At 34.8% G+C, this 21879-nt stretch overlaps 1 protein-coding gene across 1 annotated transcript in view; it reads right to left on the minus strand.

Moving 5' to 3' along the window:
* Positions 1-21879, minus strand: part of ZNF804B (zinc finger protein 804B) — a 572377-nt gene that overhangs the window by 78850 nt on the left and 471648 nt on the right. The window lies entirely within an intron of this gene.

Consider the following 21879-nt stretch of genomic DNA (forward strand, 5'->3'; position numbering starts at 1 on the left):
TCCCATGACAATAATCTCTCTCAACGTCAATGAAATATGGATCAAAAAGTTGAATCTAACATTTTGCTGCTGGCAAGAAACACATCTGAATAGTCAGAACAAACAGACTCAAAATCAAATGTTGTAGAAAAATCATCCAAACATGAAACTTCCTTAAAAAAAGCTGGTGACCATATTAATATCAGGTGCACAAAGTTTAGACTCAGAAAAGTTATACAGGACAAAGTTAGACATTTTGTACTAATCAAGGGATATGTACAACAGAAAGAAATCACACTCATAAACATATATATACCCAATGAACAATCAGCAAATTATCAGCAATTGTTGACAAATCTGAAAGAAGATATCAAAAGCAGCATAATAACAGTGAGAGACATCAATACTGCCCTGTCACCCTTGATAATTAAATCATGGTGAAACCTAACATGAATATAATAGCTCTGAAAAGAAAAATAAAGTGGACTTATATATATGTATATATGTATGACATTTATATGGCATTTATAATATATATATATATATATATATATATATATATATATATATATATACATATATATGGCACTCAGTCCCCAGAAAATGGGAAATGGGGTATACATTCTTCTCCAATGCACATGGATCATTCTCCAGGATAGACCACATGCTGCTACAAAATTGATCTCTATAAAGTCAAGAGGATAGAAATTGTACAGACTACCTTCTCAGACCACAAGGCACTAAAATTAAAGTGAAATACAAAGGACCACAGAATAAAAACTTTAACACCTGGAAATTAAATAGATAACTACTGAACAACCAGATGGTCAGAGATGAAATCACAGAGAAAATGAAAACCTTCATGGAAGCAAATGACAATGAAGACAATAATTTCCAGAATTTATGGGATACAGCAAAAGAAGTACTAAGAGAAAAATTTATTGCTTTGCAAGCACACATCAGAAAAAGAAGAGGCCTACATAAAATAGCTTAATGACACAGCTTATAAAATTAGAAAATAATCAACTAATGGAACCAAAAATAGGTAGGTAGAAGAAAATGACAAAGCTTAGAGCAGATATCAATGAAATGGATATCAAAAACATAATCTGAAAAATTATAAAAGTAAAAGCTGGTTCTTTGAAAAATAAATAAGATTCAGGCCAGAGAGTTAGCCTGGAGGTAGGGAGTTTGCCTTGCATGCTGAAGGACGGTGGTTCAAATCCTAGCATCCCATTTGGTCCCCAGAGCCTGCCAGGAGCGATTTCTGAGCATAGAGCCAGGAGTAACCAACCCCTGAACACTGCCGGGTATGATTTCCCCCCTTCAAAAAAGAAAGGAAAAAGAAAAATAAATAAGATTGATAAAACACTAGCAAAACTCACAAAGAAATGGAGAGAGAAACTTAATAAACCATATTAGTAATAAAAAAGGAGAGATCACTACAAATGCTGCAGAGATTCAAAGTTAATCAGAGACTAGTTTGAGAAATTCTGTGCCATAAAACATAACCTGGCCGGGTAGGTGGCGCTGGAGGTAAGGTGTCTGCCTTGCAAGCGCTAGCCAAGGAAGGACCGCGGTTCGATCCCCCGGCGTCCCATATGGTCCCCCCAAGCCAGGGGCGATTTCTGAGCACATAGCCAGGAGTAACCCCTGAGCGTCAAACGGGTGTGGCCCAAAAACCAAAAAAAAAAAAAAAAAAAAAACATAACCTGGAAAAAATGGATACATTCTTGGACTCTTACAATATTCCATTGTATAACTAGGATGATATAGCAGATCTAAAAGACTGATCACTACAATGAAATTGAAATGGTAATCAAGAGTCTTCCCAATAAAAAAAAAAGCAAAGGCCCAGATTGATTTACTAACAAATTCTTTCAAACCATTCAAGAGGAACTACTACCAATCCTTTTCAGGCTATTTCATGAAATTGAAGAATCAGGTACCCTCAAAAATAGGTTTGAATGAAGCTAACATCACCAGGATACAAAAGGCAAACAGAGATGCTTCTAAAAAAAAACTACAGACCAAAATCCCTGATGATCACAGATGCAAAGATCCTGAACAAAATTCTAGCAGATAGGATGCAACGCCTCATCAAAAAGGTAATACACTATGACCAAGCAGGTTTCTTTTCAAATAATGCAAGGATGGTTTAACAAATGTAATACACCATATCAACAAAAAGAAAAATAAAACAACATGATCAATAATAGATGCAGGGAAAGCATTCAATAAGGTCCAACACCCATTCTTGATTAAAAAAAAACAACCTCTCATTAAGTTGGGAATATGGGAATGGAAAGAACTTTTCTCGATAAAGTCAAGGCCATCTACCACATGCTCATGGCAAATATTATTCTCAATAGAAATAAACTAAAAGCCTTTCCTCTAATATCTGGTACAATACAAGGCTTCCTTCTCTTACCACTCCTATTTAACATAGAGTATGTATGAAGTTCTTGCCATAGAAATTAGGCAAGATAAAGATCAAGGTCATCCATCTAGGACAGGAAGAAGTCAAGCTCTCACTGTTTAAAGATGACATGATACTATATTTAGAAAACCCTAAAGACTCTACCAAACAGCTTCTAGATAAAATGGATTTATATAGCAAAGTGCAGGCTAAAAAATTAATATGCAAAAATCAATGGCCTTCTTGTACACCAATAATGATAGCAAAGAAATGGACATTAAAAAAACAATCCCATTCATATTAGTGTCACACAAACTCAAATATCTTGGAGACAACTTAACTAAAGAGATGAAGGATTTATACAAAAAAACTACAAAACCCTGCTTTAAGAAATAAAAGAGAACACAAGGAAATGGAGAAACATACTCTGCTCATGGTTTGGGAGGATAAACATCATTAAAATCACAATATTTTCCAAAGCATTGTAGAGATACACATGACATTCTTCAAAGTAGATTAAACACTCCTGAAATTCATTTCAAACAATAAATACCATGAATAGCTAGAGAATTACTTGGAAAAATAAATATGGAGGTATCACTTTCCCCAACTTAAATTGTATTACAAAGCTATAGTCATTAAAACAGCATGGTATTGGAATAAAGACACTCAGATCAATGGAATAGACTGGAGTATTCAGAGAATGTTCCCCAAAGGGTCAAAAAATGCAAAATGGAGCAAAGAAAGACCCTTTAAAAATGGTGTGGCACAATTTTCAGCCACTTGCAAAAAAACAAACTCAAACCTCCATCTAACACCATGCACACAGGTCAAATACAAATGGATTAAAGACATGGATATCAGACCTTAATCTATAAGTTATATAGAAAAACACGTAGGAAAACAATCCAAGACGTTGAGACTAAAGACATCTCAAGGGGGTAACAGCACTCTCCAAACAAGTGGAAGCAGAGATAAACCGCTGGGAATATATTAAGAGAAGCTTCTGCATCTCAAAGAAAATAGTGTCTAGGATACAAAACTCACCCGCAGAATGGGAGAAAGTATTCACCCAATACCCATTAGATCAGAGGTTAATATCAAAAATATACAATGTACTCTCTTCTCCCTTTCTTTCTAATGTATTTTCTCTTTTCTCCCTTCCTACCCCTTCCATATACCTTCCCCTTTCCCCCCTTTGGAAATCCAACTATCCCTTCACTCCCTCAATCCCATCCAGACCTCCCACAGTATTAAAACTCTTCACCCTCAGTCCTTAATCTATTAGGCATCAAGATTGACCTCCTTTCCCAATGAACCAGTACCCAGTACCCAAGCGAAGGGACACCCAGTTAAACCACACCTCGTCCCCTGCAAGAAAAGGCAGCCAACTCCCCTGTGGACTCATGCTGTGCAGCCCTCCCTACCAACTCCCCCTAACGTGGACTGTTACTTAAAATCGGACTTAGTTCCAAAAGTATCCCCAATGCAAGAACTCTTCCAAGTCTTCCCTGCCGCAAATCTTTTGCCAATCTGAAGAAGGTCAGGGGGTGTGATGGAAAGGTGCCTGGGAACCCACACACCACAAGAAAAACCCAAAAGACAATGGGAAAACTTGTACTTCCAACATAAGCATAAGACCTGTATTACACCACCTCTTTACCTGCTTTTTCCCAAATGTAAGGTAGTCTTTTGCATCACTTTGGTCCTTTAAATACTTTATTAATTCATTTATTAAAATGTCTGTTCTACATATACATATGGGAGCACATACATTTTTATGCCTATTTTTATCTTTTTGGGGTGTATGACCTGTTTATGTTTTTCTCTCTGTCCACCCCCAAATACACCTACAATACAATGTAGCACCATTCTCCCTGCAAAGGCACACTAAAAAAAGGGGGAATCTTACATATAAAAAAGAGCTCTTATCTACTAGCGATAGGAACGCATAGTTGTTTACAATACAGGGATATCTCCTACCTTAAAAATATGTCACGTGGACTCAACTTAGACCTCACGTGATTAGACACCATTCGTTCAGCCTTGAACCCTGGATCCCAGACATAGAAACAGCACAGTTCTCCACGACAGCTGCAGGAAACAAATCCCATCCAGGACCGCCTTAATACTGCTGGGTCACCAACAAGTGCCAGCTCTAATATGATATCTTGACAATGAGGAAAATGACCTAAGAACAGGTTATCCTTCCTTACCAGCTAATGATAAGACAAAATCAGAAGACTTGTTACACTTTGGTCGTCCAAAAGCCAAGATCGCTATTTACAGAGACTGGCTGCTAGAACCATGACCAGACTGTATATATCTTGGGACCAATACAAAAGCCCTACTCCAGGGTTTGAACTACGACCTGCACAACAAGCATGATCCCCAGTTCCAAAGGTCTGGCAGAGACAATTGCAACAGAATGGGGCTTCTAGAAACACAAAGAGACGCTATCCTAGGTGCCCTCCTAGGTTCAGTGCAAAGACCAAGACCACCTACCACAGAAGATGGATTAAAATGACACTGAGGGAACAGAACTTCTAAAACCGCAAAGAAAGACTTCATCATAAGTCCCACTCCTGGACCTGTGCAGATACTGAGATCTCTAGATACAGAGGTCTTATTTTATCACCCAGGATGGAGCAGAAGTCTTCCAAACACCAGGAAAGCACCACCAGGAGAGTAAATGATCCTGAACAGAGTCTATAGTTAATCCCATGACAACATACTCCAAGGATGGAGAAACCCCATATCTTTTAGGCCAAGTGAATTCCTTTTTGAATGACCCCAATATTTACCGTGCCAGGGCAGGAGGGGGGAAAAAAGCAAAAAGCACAAAACATTGTTTATTTTTATATATTATTTTTTATCTTCATCTATTATTATTATTTTTTTATTTACCTATCTATTTTTGGTCAATTTCTTGGTTTTGGTGTGGTTATTGAAGTTGTTGCCCCCATTTATACCTATTTTTTTCCTCTTCTTTTCTTCTTTATGTGCTCTGCCATGTTTCTTATCTCAAGACCATGGCTTTTTTTTTTTTTTTTTTTTTTTTGTGGTGCTTATCATTATTGTTGGAGTCCTCACTGGATATTTGACACTTCTTTTTGTACACTTCTTTTACTCCTTCGTCTCTCAAACTGATGATGGGAACCTCTAGAAGAATTCCGCCCATTTTCGGCGTATTAGACTTTTACCCCAGTTTATTACTTTTCTCTTCTTCAAAAAAAACCACATAACTTGAACTAGCTAGTCCTGCCTCCCAGTTAGAGGGGAAATAAGGGAGGCACCAAGACCATACAGGTGCAAGACTACTAATATTCTAGCAGCACCGGGGGGGGGGGGGATGAGAGAAGAGGATATGGGAGGTAGGACAAAAATGGAGGTGCAGGGAGGACAAATTGGTGATGGGAATCCCCCCTGATTTTATGTAAATATGTACCTAAAATATTATTGTCAACAATATGTAAGGCACTATGATCAAAATAAAAATTATATTTAAAAAAGAATAAATTAAAGGCAAGGATATTTTAGGTTTTGTTTTTAAGTAAATAAAATGCTAGAAATATGTTTACATATACATTATACATATATATTATATATGTATAATAATATAATATATATATGTATAATGTATATGTAAACATATATATATACATGTGTATGTAGATTTTAAATTTAAAAAGTTGAGGGAGGGTTATATCCAGTGGCGCTCAGGGGTTACTCTTGGCTCTGCACTCAGAAATTACAACTAGCCGACTTGGGTGACCATATGGGAATCAAACCCGGGATGGCAGCTTGCAAGGAAAACACCCTCCCCACTAAGCTATTGCTCCAACACATTTTTTTATATTTTAAATTTAAAAATGTATTGGGCAGGATGTCTCACCTGTACTTCTGTACTTCCAGAAATCCCAACAACCACACCCATGATTAAGAGTCTTCACCCATGTCTGTGCAAGCAGCCAGTGCCATAGACTCATCTAATTCTCAAAAGAAAGGCACAACTTGCAGCAAAAACTAATGTATATATGGTCTTACATCTGATCACACTGGTGCCCTTTAGGAAGCAGTCATGGAAGTCCCCCACCCTACTGAAACCCTAGCTTAGAACGAGCAGGAGCCAGAGTTGGAATAGTATGCTAGCTCCTTAGTCATCATGAGCCTCTGTAAAGTACTTGTGGGAGGTCAGGCCTAGGGTGCAGTGTCCTGATGGCTATATGACTTGCAGTCTGGACTGTAGATCAGTAATATTGACTGGGCTACAAATGATCACATGCCCAGATTTCATTTATGTTTTAGCAAACCATAAGTGAACCCTTGCAAAAGCATTAGCAAAATTATCTATATCTGTTTTCACTGAGTTTCAGGTATGGGAGAATGAGCACTGTTTTGCAGAAGTATTGAGTGAGGTTCAAAGTGAAAACACCCAGAGTTGGGATTTGAACTTTGTGACTGTCCATCTATGAACTGTCTGTGGCTTTGCAACTTTCCATGCCAGCCAGGCCTGGGGATACAAGACAGAGCATATGGAAACCTGGGTTTTCTCTTGGCCTTCTAATACTGGAGTTTTTTCTGTGTCTGAAATGCAAAAATAAATTCTATGGCTGATCTTAAAAAAAAAAAAAAACTGAAACTTGTCTTCAAATAAAAATCTCTGTGTTTCAGGGGCCAAGCAGATTTTACAGAAGTTAAAGTATTTGTTTTGATGTACCTAACTGGAATTCAATATTTGCCATCAGAAATGGTCCTTTGAGCCTCACTAGAAATGATCCATAAACACAACCAGGTTTAAGTCTAAACAGTGATGAGTTTGACTATTGACCTAAGAGATCCTAAAATTCAGGGGTTAGAGAAATAGTTTTGAAGGTGATTATAATTTAAAATATGTATAACATATAACATATAACTTATTATTTTTTGTTTTTGGGTCCACATCCAGCAGGTTAATATTAATAAAACAAATATAACTTTACCATGATTAAAATATAAATTGGACATATAAGCTGGATATACACAACAAAGTAAAATTTTTGGATGGCCACATTCATCAGTGCCAGGAATCAGGGATTGAACCTGGGTTGGGAATTTACAAGATAAGTGCCCTACTTGCTTTACTATGTCTGCAGCCCCACAATAAGTATAATTTAAAGTTTTTATACTTATACTGTATTTATACTTATTATTGTATTTAATACTTCCATTTTTAGAATAAACTTATATTATCTAGGATGGCATTATACATTTATCTTGAAGTGACAAGTCATAATTTGAGAAAAGATATTTTCAAATCCTTTGTTCATTTTATCCCAATTATACTATTCTCTAAGCTAAAAAGAAAATGACCCAATTTAAAAAAAAACAGCATGTCACATGAATTTTAATAGCGTTTGGTTTATTTCTTTTAAAATGTCCTAGGTATCCATATAAGTATTGCATTGAATCTATGCTATACTTTTAAGTATTTTCATTTTAATGATTTTAATTCTACCAATCCATGAGCAGGGTATAAAATTTTCATTTCCTGTGTCCTCTTTAATTTCTTCAAAAGGTGTTTTGTAGTTTTCTTTTTGTAGGTCTTTCACTTATTTAGTTAAGTTGACTTTAAAGTACTTGCTTTTCCGAGGCACAATTGTGAGTGGGGTAGTCATATATTTTGCATATTAATTCTGTAGCCTGCTACTCAACTATACAATAAGTCTATTATTTCTAGAAGCATTTTTTTTTTTTTGGTTTTGGGGCCACACCCGTTTGATGCTCAGGGGTTACTATGAGCTCAGAAATCACCCCTGGCTTGGGGGACCATATGGGACGCCGGGGGATCGAACTGCGGTCTGTCCTACGCTAGCGCTTGCAAGGCAGACACCTTACCTCTAGCACCACCTTCCCGGCCCCTAGAAGCATTTTTGTAGTATCTACAATGTTCTAAATATATTATCATGTCACTTGCAGTGAAAGCTTGACTTCTTCCTTTACTATCTGGACGTCTATCTTTCACTTGTCTAATTGCTCTGGCAAGTACTTTCAATACTATAGTAAATAGAAAAGCCAAGAAAAGGCAACCTTGTCTTACACCAAATTTTAGAGAATGGGGCTGGAGTAATAGCACAGAGATAGGGTGTTTGCCTTGCACATGGATGGGATGGATGCAGGTTCGATCCCTGACATCCCATATGGTCCCCTGAGCCTGCCAGGAGTAATTTCAGAGCTCATATATAGGAGTAACCCCTGACCACAGCCAGGTGTGGGCAAACCACCAACTCACCCCCCCCCCAAAAAAAAAAGCCAACAAATTTTAGAGGAAAGGCTTATAGTTTTACCACATTGAGTACAATGCTTACCATGGGGTTAAGGTAAATGTTTTTTTGTTTGTTTGTTTTTGGGCCACACCCGTTTGATGCTCAGGGGTTACTCCTGGCTATGCGCTCAGAATTCGCTCCTGGCTTGTGGGGACCATATGGGACTCCGGGGGGGGGGGGATCGAACCGCTGTCCATCCTACGCTAGCACTTGCAAGGCAAACACCTTACCTCTAGCGCCACCTTCCCAGCCCCAGTAAATGGTTTTGACTATACTAAAGAAGCTTCCTTCTTGCTAAGAAGTTCCCATCTTGCTCAGAGTTTTTAATCATGAATGTATACTATCCCTTGCCAACTGTTTTCTCTGCATCTATTGCTATGATTATATAATTTTTATATTTTCTTTTGTTTTTTGTGGTATATTACATTGATTTAATTGTGTATGTTAAACCATTTTTGCATCTCTGGAATTAATCCTACTTGGTCATAGTCAATGACCTTCGTAATGAGCTATTGGATTCTATTTGCTAATGTTTTATTGAGGATCCTTGTATCTGTGTTCATCAAGAATATTAGTCTATAATTATCTTTTTGTTGTTGTTATCTCTTTGTTATTTTGTGTCAGAATGATGTTAGCTTCATAGAATTTGGGAGTTTTTCTGCCTTTTTTTTTTTTTCAGTTTCTTGAAAGGGTTGGTAGTATGTTCTTTTTAAAGGTTTGAAAGTATTGACTAGTGAAACAATCTGAGCCTACATTTTTCTCTTTTGGGGGAGGAGGGAATCCTTTTGATTACCATTTAAATTTCTTTGGTAGTGATAGGTATAGTCACGTATTCCACATCATCAAGATTCAATCATAGGACATTATTGAAGTTCAAGAATTTTATCCATTTCTTTCAGATTCACTTGTTTTGTGGCATAAAGATTCTCATAGTAATCTCTGATTACTCTTTGAACTTCTATAGTATCTGATGTGACATACCCCTTTTCATTTATGATTTGATTTAGAATTTTTTTCTGTCTTTTTCTTTGTGAATCTTGCTAATGACTTATTGATCTAGATTAATAGATTTTTGGGTGTCTAGCTCATTGATTTCTGCTCTAAGTTTTATTATTTTCTTCCTCTTGCTTGCTTTCAGCCCTTTTTCCTATCATTTTCCAATTTCTATTAATAAATTGTGCTATTAAGTTTTTTAGATAAGCCTTTCTTCCTTCCCGATGAATGCTTGTAAAGCTATAAATTTTCCCCTTAGTACTGCTTCTGCTATATCCTACAAATTCTGATCACTTGTGTCTTCGGTCTCACTTTTTCTAGAAATCATTTGATTTTCTCTTCGATCTATTGATTATTCATTAGTGAGGTATTTAATTTCCAGGTGTTGGTGTTAAAGTTTATTCTCTATTTAGAATGTTGTACATTCTATAACTGAAACTTGGTCATGAACAATTTTGTATTCACAGTGCTTAAATTACATAATCAAAATTAAATTAAATTAAAAAATTAGAGCATAATAGGTGAGTGGAGATATTACCAGTACTAGCATATAAGTAAACAGAAATATGCTTTCTACTACTAATATTTAGGAAAGTCTAAATAAATTATAGGGCCTACTGTATAACATTCACTATAAGATTACATAATGTTATTAGACTTGGCTGGGACTTATTTTAGGTAAGACTAGCTCCTAAGCAAGCAGTAAGAAATAAAAAGGTGTGATAGTCATGATTTTAGAGAATATTTCTTAGGAGAAAAATTAATCTTGATAAATTGAAACTGAGATACAGGAGATAAAAGGAAGATGAGATTTTAGGACTTGTTAGATGCAATGTTAGATTAGTCAAAAAGTATATGAAATTTTACACAATACCAATAATGTTATTTATTTAAAAAACATTTGCCAACAAAGTTTAACATTTATGTTCCAAGTTGTTTCACTATGGAAGTTTGTCTCAAAAAGGACACATACTTAGGCAACTGGTTTGAGTTGGATCTTTTGTTGCATAATGCAACTTCTTTAGTATTTTCAGGTTTCCTATAGAGGAAGATATTTTCTTTGTAGAGACATTTTCTTCCCGGAGATCTTTTTTCTTATTCAACTCTTAGCTTAACTCTTTTTTTTGTTTAACTCTTAGCTCATTATTCACAAATTAGAGTATTATGATTTAGAGTAGTATTATTGAGTATTTATTATTTAAAAGTTATTTAGAGTGATCTCTTTTTGGAGTAATTTTAAAGCAAAATATACTACATTTCCCACTTATAGAAATAATTTAGTGATTTTTCAGAATCTCTCTAATAAACTTATTCTCCATGAACTACCCTATTTTTCTAAAATACACAATGTTAATTATCATACAATAAATTACTGAATTATAACTTACATATTTTCTTTCAAAGAGCAAATAATGCATTTTATGGAAAACATTTTATCAGAGTCAATATAAATAGCAGTAGGAAAAGATACAGAAATAATGTCTAAATATCTATTTAGAGGACTGTTTTGTGTGTATTAGAATATTACTCATCTATGGGTTTTAAGAAAAATGAAAGACACCCTTGTAATAATAATTTTCAGACACAAAAGAGAAAAGAGCTGGAAGTTCCAGCTCACCTCAGGAAGCTCACCACAAAGAATGATGAGTTTAGTTAGGGAAATAACTACATTTTGAACTGTCCTAATAATGAGAATGTATGAGGAAAATGGAGAGCCTGTCTAGAGTACAGGCGGGGGTCGGGTGGGGCGAAGGGAGACTTGGGACATTGGTGATGGGAATGTTGCACTGGTGATGGGTGGTGTTCTTTACATGACTGAAACCCAAACACAATCATGTATGTAATTAAGGTGTTTAAATAAATTTAAAAAAAAAGAATATTACACTACCTAATACAAATGATTTTTGAATGAGTTTTTGAAAGAGTAAATTACTGAATAAATGCCATATGTGACTGGCATTATAAGAAAATTTTAGAGCAGTAAAGAAAAAACTCATTTTCATTTGAAGAATTGTTCTTTATATTCTTTAGCCTTATCATTAACATGTGTGGGCAGTGAACAGAGGCTTGACCTCAGAATTGCAATAATTGGGCTATTTTATTGTAATGGATATAATCTCATTATTCAAATTCACAGCAGTTAATTTAGACTGTTACAGGAAAGAGCTCATTTAGTGTCAGATATTCAACAGATAGTAATATTTAATAGCTAAAGTGAATAATATTGCCATTTCTATGTCATGAACAATGAAATAATAGGAGTAATTTAAGCACAATTCATTCAACAAAAAGCTGCCACAATATGCTGAAATTTTATATTGATGCTAGAATGTAAGTTAAAAATACTGAAAAATATGCTAGGGAAATTAAACCTATGAATCTGAAAATGGAAAAATTATAAGTATTGTCAAGAAAAATGTTCAGTTGTAGTTTTTCCATGTGTACAACAGCTGACATTCATCAAAGTCAAGTTGCGAATGGTTTTCAAAAAATAAAGGTCAATTAGTTTTTAGATTCTGGGGTTCTAATAACAGCAATAAAGTTTATCTTTTCCTCACTTCCTAGTCTAGGCCTAAGATAATATATGAGAGAAAGTTATACTCACCTGTAAAGTTTTACACAATTGTCTACTTTATAAAACATCTGTAAAAGATTAAAGAGACTTGGAGCAGGTGTGATAGCACAGTGGGTATAATGTTTAACTTGCATGCTGCCAACTAGAGTTTAATCCCTGGAATCCTATGGTCTGCCAAATATTGTCAGAAGTAATTCCAGACTGTACAGACAGGAAAAACCCCTGAGCATCACTGGGTATAACCAAAAAAAAAATAGATAAAATATTAGAAAATATAAAAATTAACATACTGATGATCCTTTAATTTATGCTACCATAAAGAGAGCATATCTCATACAATTTACTTTAAACATCTTATAACATAAACCTATATATATATATAAATCTATGCATATATTTGCATGTAATAATAAGCCTATATATAAGTTTATATACAGAAGCCTATGCACTTGAATACTTTTCTATAATATATGAATTTATTAATAAAATTGACATTCAACTTTTTTGCTAAAAATACAGTGTTGAACACAAAAAGATTAAAATAGGGACTAGAGAGATTATAGCAGGTAAGAGGCCTGTTTTGTTAATCCAGGTTTAATCCCCAGCACTGCACACAGTCCTCCAAACACAGAGCACTCCTAGGAGAAATCCCTGAGTATATATGTAAGTCCTGATAATATCTGAGTACCACCCCTATCCCCAAATTGAAAAAGCTTATCTTCAGAAGTAATATTTTATAGTGTAAACTTTCAAATTGTTTTCTTGGCTATATAATTCTTATTTTGCATTTAAAATTTTTATTTTTTTTTTTTTTACTTTTGGGGCCAAACCTGATGCTCAGGAATTTATTCTTGGCTTATACTCAGAAACATTGATGGTGAGGCATGGAGAACCATATAGAGTACCAGAGATTGAGCCAAGGTCTGCCTTGTGCAAGCCAAGTACCTCCTATGTGAACTTTCCAGTTCAAAATAACCTTACTTTTAAAACTTAAAATCTGTATTTACTTGATCATTAGTAATATAAATCATGTAAATTTTGTTAGTCACTGATAGTCTTTTGAATATAGCACTTTTCATTAATTTCCTTGTTATTATTACAAAGGTAGCTATTGTACCTCTTGATCTTTAGTCTCCCAGCTGACCATAGAGTTCTTTTTTGTGTATTAGCCCTTTAAACTGCTTTCAGAAGTGTTTTTCTGAGCACAGGTTTCATAAAAACAGTTACCAGTTACTTGTTTAGAAGCTCTGGATGCAGAGTACTGATTCTTATAAAGTGAAAGCACCGGGGAAGGCATTTACCTTGCACATGGCCAACCAGGGTTCTATCTCCTGCATGAAGCACTGGAGTTCTACCTCCTGTTCCCTGGTGCACTGTCAGGAGTGATTTCTGAGTGCATAGACAGAAATTGTGCCTGAGTATGGTACTATAGTGCCAGATATGGCACCCCAATTTTTTGAAATATACACTATATCAGAATAGTATAAACTCAAAAATTTTCTTAAAATAAAAAGTATGCTTTATCACAGACATTGTTAACTAATTATATATAATTTGAGTATATGAAGTGTATATTATTTATTGTGGTATTCACTATTCATGTAAGAAATAATCAATTATAGTAAATATATAAATTAAGAACAAGTGGAATGAAAATTCTAGTAAAATACTATTTTATTTAGACACACTTTTATAATCTATTCTCTAATTTATTCTTAAATATTAATTTTTTAATATATAGGATATAAAACTAACAGGGCTACTAGTGTCATTTTATGGAGTTTTGGTAGGGATGAGGATGAAAGGACAAATGATTTAAAAAGTAAATAAAATAATATTTTCTAAGTATTTAATAAGTATGAATCCCTGATTATAGTGTGAAAGTGAAAGAGAAAAAGAAAGTGTAAATCTTTCACTTCAGTTGATTTCTAGCTACAAATAGAAATTGTTTGATGAACACTGAAACAGGTGATATAAGGTATGGTATTGAAATATTGTATGTTGGAAACTTTATCATAAGCGGTATTAGGAATGAAGATGCCTAAATAAAATTTAAAAACAAATGAAGCTAAAATAAATTGTTGATGTATTAAAGACAAACAAAATAATTAGTTCATAGAATTCTTGAATAAGAACAATTAACTCTAGAGAGCAGCACAAGTTGACTTTATCACTGTGGGTAGTTCTGTGAGTGGCAAATATTTAGAATAATAGCAATTGAGTTAAGTGCAATGGAAAAGTGTCATAAAAGATGGTACTGGGCAATAATCACAAATGAAGGGAAGCTAAAAGTTGAAGATCAACTGGAGAATATCACAGAAAGTTTTAGTGCAAGTGCCCTAAAAGAGAAAAATTCTTGGTGCATATGAAAGACAAAAAGAAGAGTAGAAATATAGTTTCTTAGTTTATTTTTCAATTCTGAAACAATCTTGACATTGAAAAAAGATGAAAGTGTATTAGTCAGAATATAGTTATAACTTTAGGAGGGTTAAATTATGAACCAAAAGCTAATTTGCTTTTTTGTTAGTTGGTGCTTTAATTACTGCTGACGATTTCAGGAGAAAATTATTTTTTATTTACTAGGAGGTTGGTATATAGAACTAAAATAAAATGGAGAAAATTATTAATTATTTTACCAGTATATATGCATTATGCTTTATTAAAACGTTTATTTCAGACACTCAAAACTGTATTTTTCAGTCTCAGTCTCTCAAACTCTACAAACTTCATGAATACTATACTGAAACATATCATTGGGCCAATAGAGGACAATTTTATCAAAAAGTTTGGATAAAATGAAAGGTAGACGAAGAGAGAAAGAGGTAATTTGGATGGAATTCAATTAGTTATTGGAAACCTTTCTCTCATAGAGTCAAAATACACTGCTGATTTTCTCCACAGAGGTTAGATATGGGTTGAATTCAGAACAGAATTTTAAGAATGAATCATTAGCTGTTCCTCTTGAATATAAATAAATTTTATTTTGAAGCAAATAAAGATAAAGAGGATTAAACTTCACATGTGTAGGAAATGAAAGAAGACTTATCTTCTATTATTGAAAATAGTTTTATGGACTAATTGTAAGGGGAACCTAGCACATTTGTTTCTTCTAAATTGAGATGAACCAGAATGTCTCTGGGGCAGAAGATACTTCTAATCCTTGTAGGGATGTGTAACACTTGTTCCAGCATTATGCATTTTCAGTTAATATTATGAGAAAGGGATTATGATTTGTAGGAATCCTCACAAGGAATTAATTGCTACTGACATGTTAGCTATATTAATATTTGAAGTACTACATTTATTTATTGTATGCAATTTGCATACAATTCAAAACCTTCAATAATAGTGTTCAACATTTACTCAGAATTATAAATGCAAGCTAATAGCTAAAACACTTGGGGTATTTCTAAATACATGCATTCTATAGAATAGGTTGTCAACATTTGAAATTATTTTCCAGTTGAAGAAATATAAAAAATATTTTCCTTGGTTCTCTAAGAATAATATATTCATTGTATCAAATAAAAGAAAATATTAGTAAATGTCCAATAGAAATATTTTCAAGCAGTGAATCTCAGACCTGCACTATTTTACTTTATTACTTAATTTATTTATCAAGGCAGTATGCTGGAGGTGGGAACATGCTGTCTGTGACTATGTGTACATTCAACTCAGGAACTCTAATAGACTAGGCCTGGCCTCTACCACTTGAGCTAACTCCCTAAACAAAACAAGTTTATTTTTTTTAAATTATGTGCTGATTTACTTCTCCTGGATTACAACTGATGTATAATCATTGAAACATAATAAGTTAAATGTATTATGATAATTTAGATACAAGGCAATACAAGACCTTAGAAATCACTTACTAAAGTATCCTGGTAAATATAAATATAAATTTAAAAATCAGAGAGAATTCATATTGCCTGATTTCAGTTTAAAGCTATTAATTAATGAGTAAGATATAATTGCATGTGAATTGGGATTCACACCTTAGTATATCAAAATCAAAGTACAACAAAATAAGCCACATATTTGTTTGAATGGAAAATAAAATTAAGACAATTTTATATTACTCAGTCAAAACTGTTAAATCTCACCACCATTATTATCACAATCACCATCATCCTAAAGGTCCTTACTGATGGATAAACCAAATAGGCATAACTAGAATTTGGAAAAAAAAACATGTGCATGTTTTACTTTGGTGTGTTCTTCCTTTCTGTACATAAATTTTAATTTCAATTAAAAGACAAATTGCGAGCTCAGTTTTATTTAAAATTCAGGTAATTTTCAAAATACTATGTACAGAAATAAATCTTCAGATGAAAATATTTTAACATTACACAAGAACGCATTATTGCAACATTTACAGCAAATATAATTAATTGACTATTTCAGAATGTGATCAGCACTTACAAGAAATATTGTATTATATTAACAGGTTTTATCAAAAAGAATTAAAAAAAATGGTTGCTAAGCCAATTTACCCATAGATGTGAGTTCTCTTAATTTTCAGATGTAAGTTGTCAATCTACACATAACATATGCAGAATTACATGTAGAATTACAACCAAAAGATGGGAGGGCAGCCCAGGCAGAGCAAAGATTATAAGCCAAAAGAGCAGGTGGGAAAGCATAAGGCTATTTAGAAACTGTAGGGGAATTCTGGAGTTGCAAGAGATAAATCTGGAAATGAAGGCAAGAGCCAAACTGTACGGCTTTGAATGACAGACTAGTTCGAGCTCTTGTAAGTCAGTAACTACCCATTGAGATTTCCAAGTAGGGACTAATAGTATATGCATTATAGATTGTGAAAATTAATCTGATCATGCTTTGGAACAGGGACATTATTAGTAGCACTAAACCCAGTCAAAGATCTTAGCAAAGATTCAAGAGGGAGATCATATATAATTGGTGAAATGTTATGCAAAAAAAGGAATGAGAGAAAAATCTATTGCAAAATAAGAGATGTATCAGACAGTTTCAAAGACTTTTCAGAAGTTCACAGGAGTAATAACGGCATTAGAAGCTATAGGAATCCTTTGAAATATCTTTTTGTATGGGTCATGTTTTTACACACCTCAAGCCTTGTTGTAAATTTCTTAATAAAAATTTTTCTTAGAAAATTGATCACACCACCTACTTATCCTTCCTAGTGCCACACAAACTCAAATATCTTGGAATCAACTTGACTTAAAATGTGAAGGACCTATACAAAGAAACTATAAAACTCTGCTCCAAGAAATAAGAGAGGACACGCGGAAATGGAAACATATACCCTGCTCATGGATTGGCAGGATTAACATCATCAAAATGGCAATACTCCCCAAGGTATTATACAGATTTAATGTGATCCCTCTAAAGATACTCATGACATTCTTCAAAGAAGTGGATCAGGCACTTTTGAAATTCGTTTGGAACAATAAACACCCTAGAATAGCTAAAGCAATCATTGGGAAAAAGAATATGGGAGGAATTACTTTTCACAACTTTAAACTTTACTACAAAGCAATAGTTATGAAAGCAGCATGGTATTGGAATAAGGACAGGCCCTCAGATCAGTGGAATAGCCTTGAATACTCAGAAAAATGTTCCCCAGACATACAATCACCTAATTTTTGATAAAGGAGCAAGAAATCCTAAATGGAGCAAAGAAAGCCTCTTCAACAAGTGGTGTTGGCTCAACTGGCTAGCTCCTTGCAAAAAATTGAACTTAGGCCCCCAGCTAACATCATGTATGAAGGTAAAATCCAAATGGATTAAAGACCTCAATATCAGACCCAAAACCATAAGATATATAGAACAGCACATAGGCAAAGCACTCCAGGACATTGAGAGTACAGGCATATTCAAGGAAGAAACTGCACTCTCCAAGCAAGTGAAAGCAGAGATTAACAGATGGGAATATCTTAAGCTGAGAAGCTTCTGCATCTCATAGGAAATAGTGCCCGGGATCCAAGAGCCCCCCACTGAGTGGGAGAAACTATTCACCCAATACCCATCAGATAAGGGGCTAATCTCCAAAATATACAAGGCACTGACAGAAATTTACAAGAAAAAAACATCTAATTTCATCAAAAAATGGGGAGAAGAAATGGACAGACACTTTGACAAAGAGAAATACAAATGGCCAAAACACACATGAAAAAATTTTCCACATCACTAATCATCAGGGAGATGCAAATCAAAACAACTATGAGGTACTACCTCACACCACAGAGAATGGCACACATCACAAAGAATGAGAATATACAGTGTTGGCAGAGATATGGAGAGAAAGAAACTCTTATCCACTGCTGGTGGGAATGCCGTCTAGTTCAACCTTTATGGAAACGATACGGAGATTCCTCCAAAAACTGGAAATCGAGCTCCCATATGATCCAGCTATACGACTTCTAGGAACATACCCTAGAAACACAAAAATACAATAAAAAACCCCTTCCTTACACCTATATTCATTGTAGCACTATTTACCATAGCAAGACTGTGGAAACAACTAAGATGCCCTTCAACAGACAAATGGCTAAAGAAACTGTGGTACATATACACAATGGAATATTATGCAGCTGTCAGGAGAGATGAAGTCCTGAAATTTTCCTATACATGGATGTACACGGAATCTATTACGCTGAGTGAAATAAGTCAAAGAGAGAGAAAAACGCAGAATGGTCTCACTCATCTATGGGTTTTAAGAAAAATGAAAGACATTTTAGCAATAATTTTCAGACACAAAAGAGAAAAGAGCTGGAAGTTAGAGCTCACCTCAGAAAGCTCACCACAAAGAGTGATGAGTTTAGTTAGATAAATAACTAAATTTTGAACTGTCCTAATAATGAGAATGTATGAGGAAAATGGAAAACCTGTCTAGAGTACAGGCAGGGGTCGGGTGGGGAGGAGGGAGATTTGGGACATTGGTGATGGGAATGTTGCACTGGTGATGGGTGGTGTTCTTTACATGACTGAAACCCAAACACAATCATGTATGTAATCAAGGTGTTTAAATAAAATATTTAAAAAAATGAAAAAAAAGATTGCCACTTATTATCACTTCTATCTTAGATCAGTTTTGCCTTCTCTCTTAGTGTCCTGATAATTTCTAAAATATGTAATTCAATATAGTTTAAAAGTTTATTTATATATTTATCTTCCTAGATATATTATAAGATTCTGAAGTTAGAGAACAAATCTTTCTATTTTTTTGCATTTGTTTATTTTTTTTCTTTTAACAACTTTATTACATACATGATTGTGTTTGGGTTTCAGTCATGTAAAGAATACCGCCCATCACCATTGCAACATTCCCATCACCAATGCCCCAAATCTCCCTCCACCCTACTTAACCCCTGCCTGTACTCTAGACAGGCTTTCTATTTCCCTCTATATTCTAATTATTAGGATAGTTCAAAACGTAGTTATTTCTCTAACTAAACTCATCCCTGCTTGTGGTGAGCTTCATGAGGTGAGCTGTATCTTCCAGCTCTTTTCTCTTTTGTGCCTGAAAGTTATTATTACAAGAATGTCTTTCATTTTTCTTAAAACCCATAGATGAGTAAGATCATTCTGCATCTTTCTCTCTCTCTCTGACTTATTTCACTCAGCATAATAGATTACATGTACATCCATGTATAGAAAAATTTTATGACTTTATCTTTCCTGACAGCTGCAAATATTCCATTGTGTATATGTATCACAGTTTCTTTAGCCATTCATCTGTTGAAGGGTATCTTGGCTGTTTCCAGAGTCTTGCTATGGTAAATAGTGCTGCAATGATTATAGGTGTAAGGAAAGGGTTTTTGTATTGTATCCTGAAGCAGGCAGGATCACCAGCAGGAACGCTAATGAAATCCAGTCTCAGGCAGCTGGAAACTGCATGGCCCAAGATGGCTTCTGCACCCTTCTGACTCCAGGAATCAGTGTGTGTACATCCCGACCCACCTCTGAAGCAGGCAGGATTACCAGCAGGAACACTGATGAAATCCAGTCTCAGGCAGCTGAAAACAGCATGACCCAAGATGGCTTCTGCACCCTTCTGACCTGCAGCACAAACTAGCAGGAATCAGTGTGTGTACGTCCTGAACCATCTCTGAAGCAGGCAGGATCACTGGCAGGAACACTGATGAAATCCAGTCTCAAGCAGCTGGAAACTGCATGGCCCAAGATGGCTTCTGCGCCCTTCTGACTCCCAGCAGAAACCAGCAGAAATCAGCAGTGTGTGCACATCCAGACCCACCTCTGAAGCAGCGAATCTTTCTATTTTTTAACAGTATCATAATATTATGCAATATAAATTCAATCCCTGGTGAAAGGCTGTGCCTAGAAATGTTAGAATATTGATTTTCCCCAAAAACAGAAAATGGCATAAAGATATACTAGAAAATTTAGGAAAGGCTATATATTCTTGTAAATCAATGTAAATAAATGAAGAAAATAATACAGAGAGAAAACTATTAGTCATAATTTTAAATTCCAATGAATATTATGCACAATTAATGTGTAAGTCAGAGTCCTAAAACAACTCATTGCATGATTTTTGTTCTGTCATAATTATAAGGAAATATATATATATACATTTACATATATACTTATCAAATCTTTAAAGATATAAGAATATTCCTTCTAAAAGCAATTGCTTTTTTCTTTTTTGGGGGGAAGGCACACCCGCTGATGCTCAGGGGTTTTTCTTGGCTATGTGCTTAGAAATCGTTCCTGGCTTGGGAGACAATATGGGACTCTGGGGGATCAAGCTGCGGTCCTCCTAGGTTAGCCGTGTGCAAGGTATCAAATAAGTCAGTTCGTGGTGTTTGCACACTCTTTTATGAAACTGTTGACAGGGTCACACTCACAGACAAACACATTTTTCTTTTAACTTTTTTTTAAGCAAAAGCCCTACAGCTTGTGCTGCAATATTTTATGCAATTATAATCACTGATATCGGTCAAAACTTGCTGTTCTTTTTCTGAATAAATATTTTAGGTCTATATTAAATACAGATTCCAAAATATCAGGTATAATTGATCTTAGGAAACTATACCTCCTTTTTAGCTGTCAACAAAAAGCCTTCAATGTCCAATATTTTCTTACCTCGTAAAGCAAGGATAAACTCCTGCTTTCCTTGGGAATATGATTAGATAGTAAAATGACAACTTTTCAGATTTGATGCATCAAGTTTGAACCATGCTATCAACCCACATGCCAAATACAATCTTAGTGGTACTGTCATTGAGATTCCTGGCACCAAAACACAGATGTGATCTCCTGAGCACTACAACAAAGCTTATGTGAGCTCAGTTAAAAAAAAAGTGTGTGTGTCTGTGAGTGTGACCCTGTCAACAGTTTCATAAAAGAGTGTGCAAACACCACGAACTGACATTTTTGATACCTGGTAAGCAAAGCACAGCCAAAGATGAACCCTTTCAGCCTTCACCACAAGAACAAAGAGAAAAAAAGGGAAACATATAAAAAGGATGAGAACAATGTTCTCCTCTTTGAAAGATACATAGAAGTATAAGCAATCATATACAGACTATCTGCCCTCCACTTTAATACAAAAAGAACATTAGAAAAAAAATGTAAAATTTTACCTATGGACTTTGGTTGTTTTC

This window comes from Suncus etruscus, chromosome 1 (assembly GCF_024139225.1).
Source record: "Suncus etruscus isolate mSunEtr1 chromosome 1, mSunEtr1.pri.cur, whole genome shotgun sequence".
Classification (NCBI taxonomy): Eukaryota; Metazoa; Chordata; class Mammalia; order Eulipotyphla; family Soricidae; genus Suncus; species Suncus etruscus.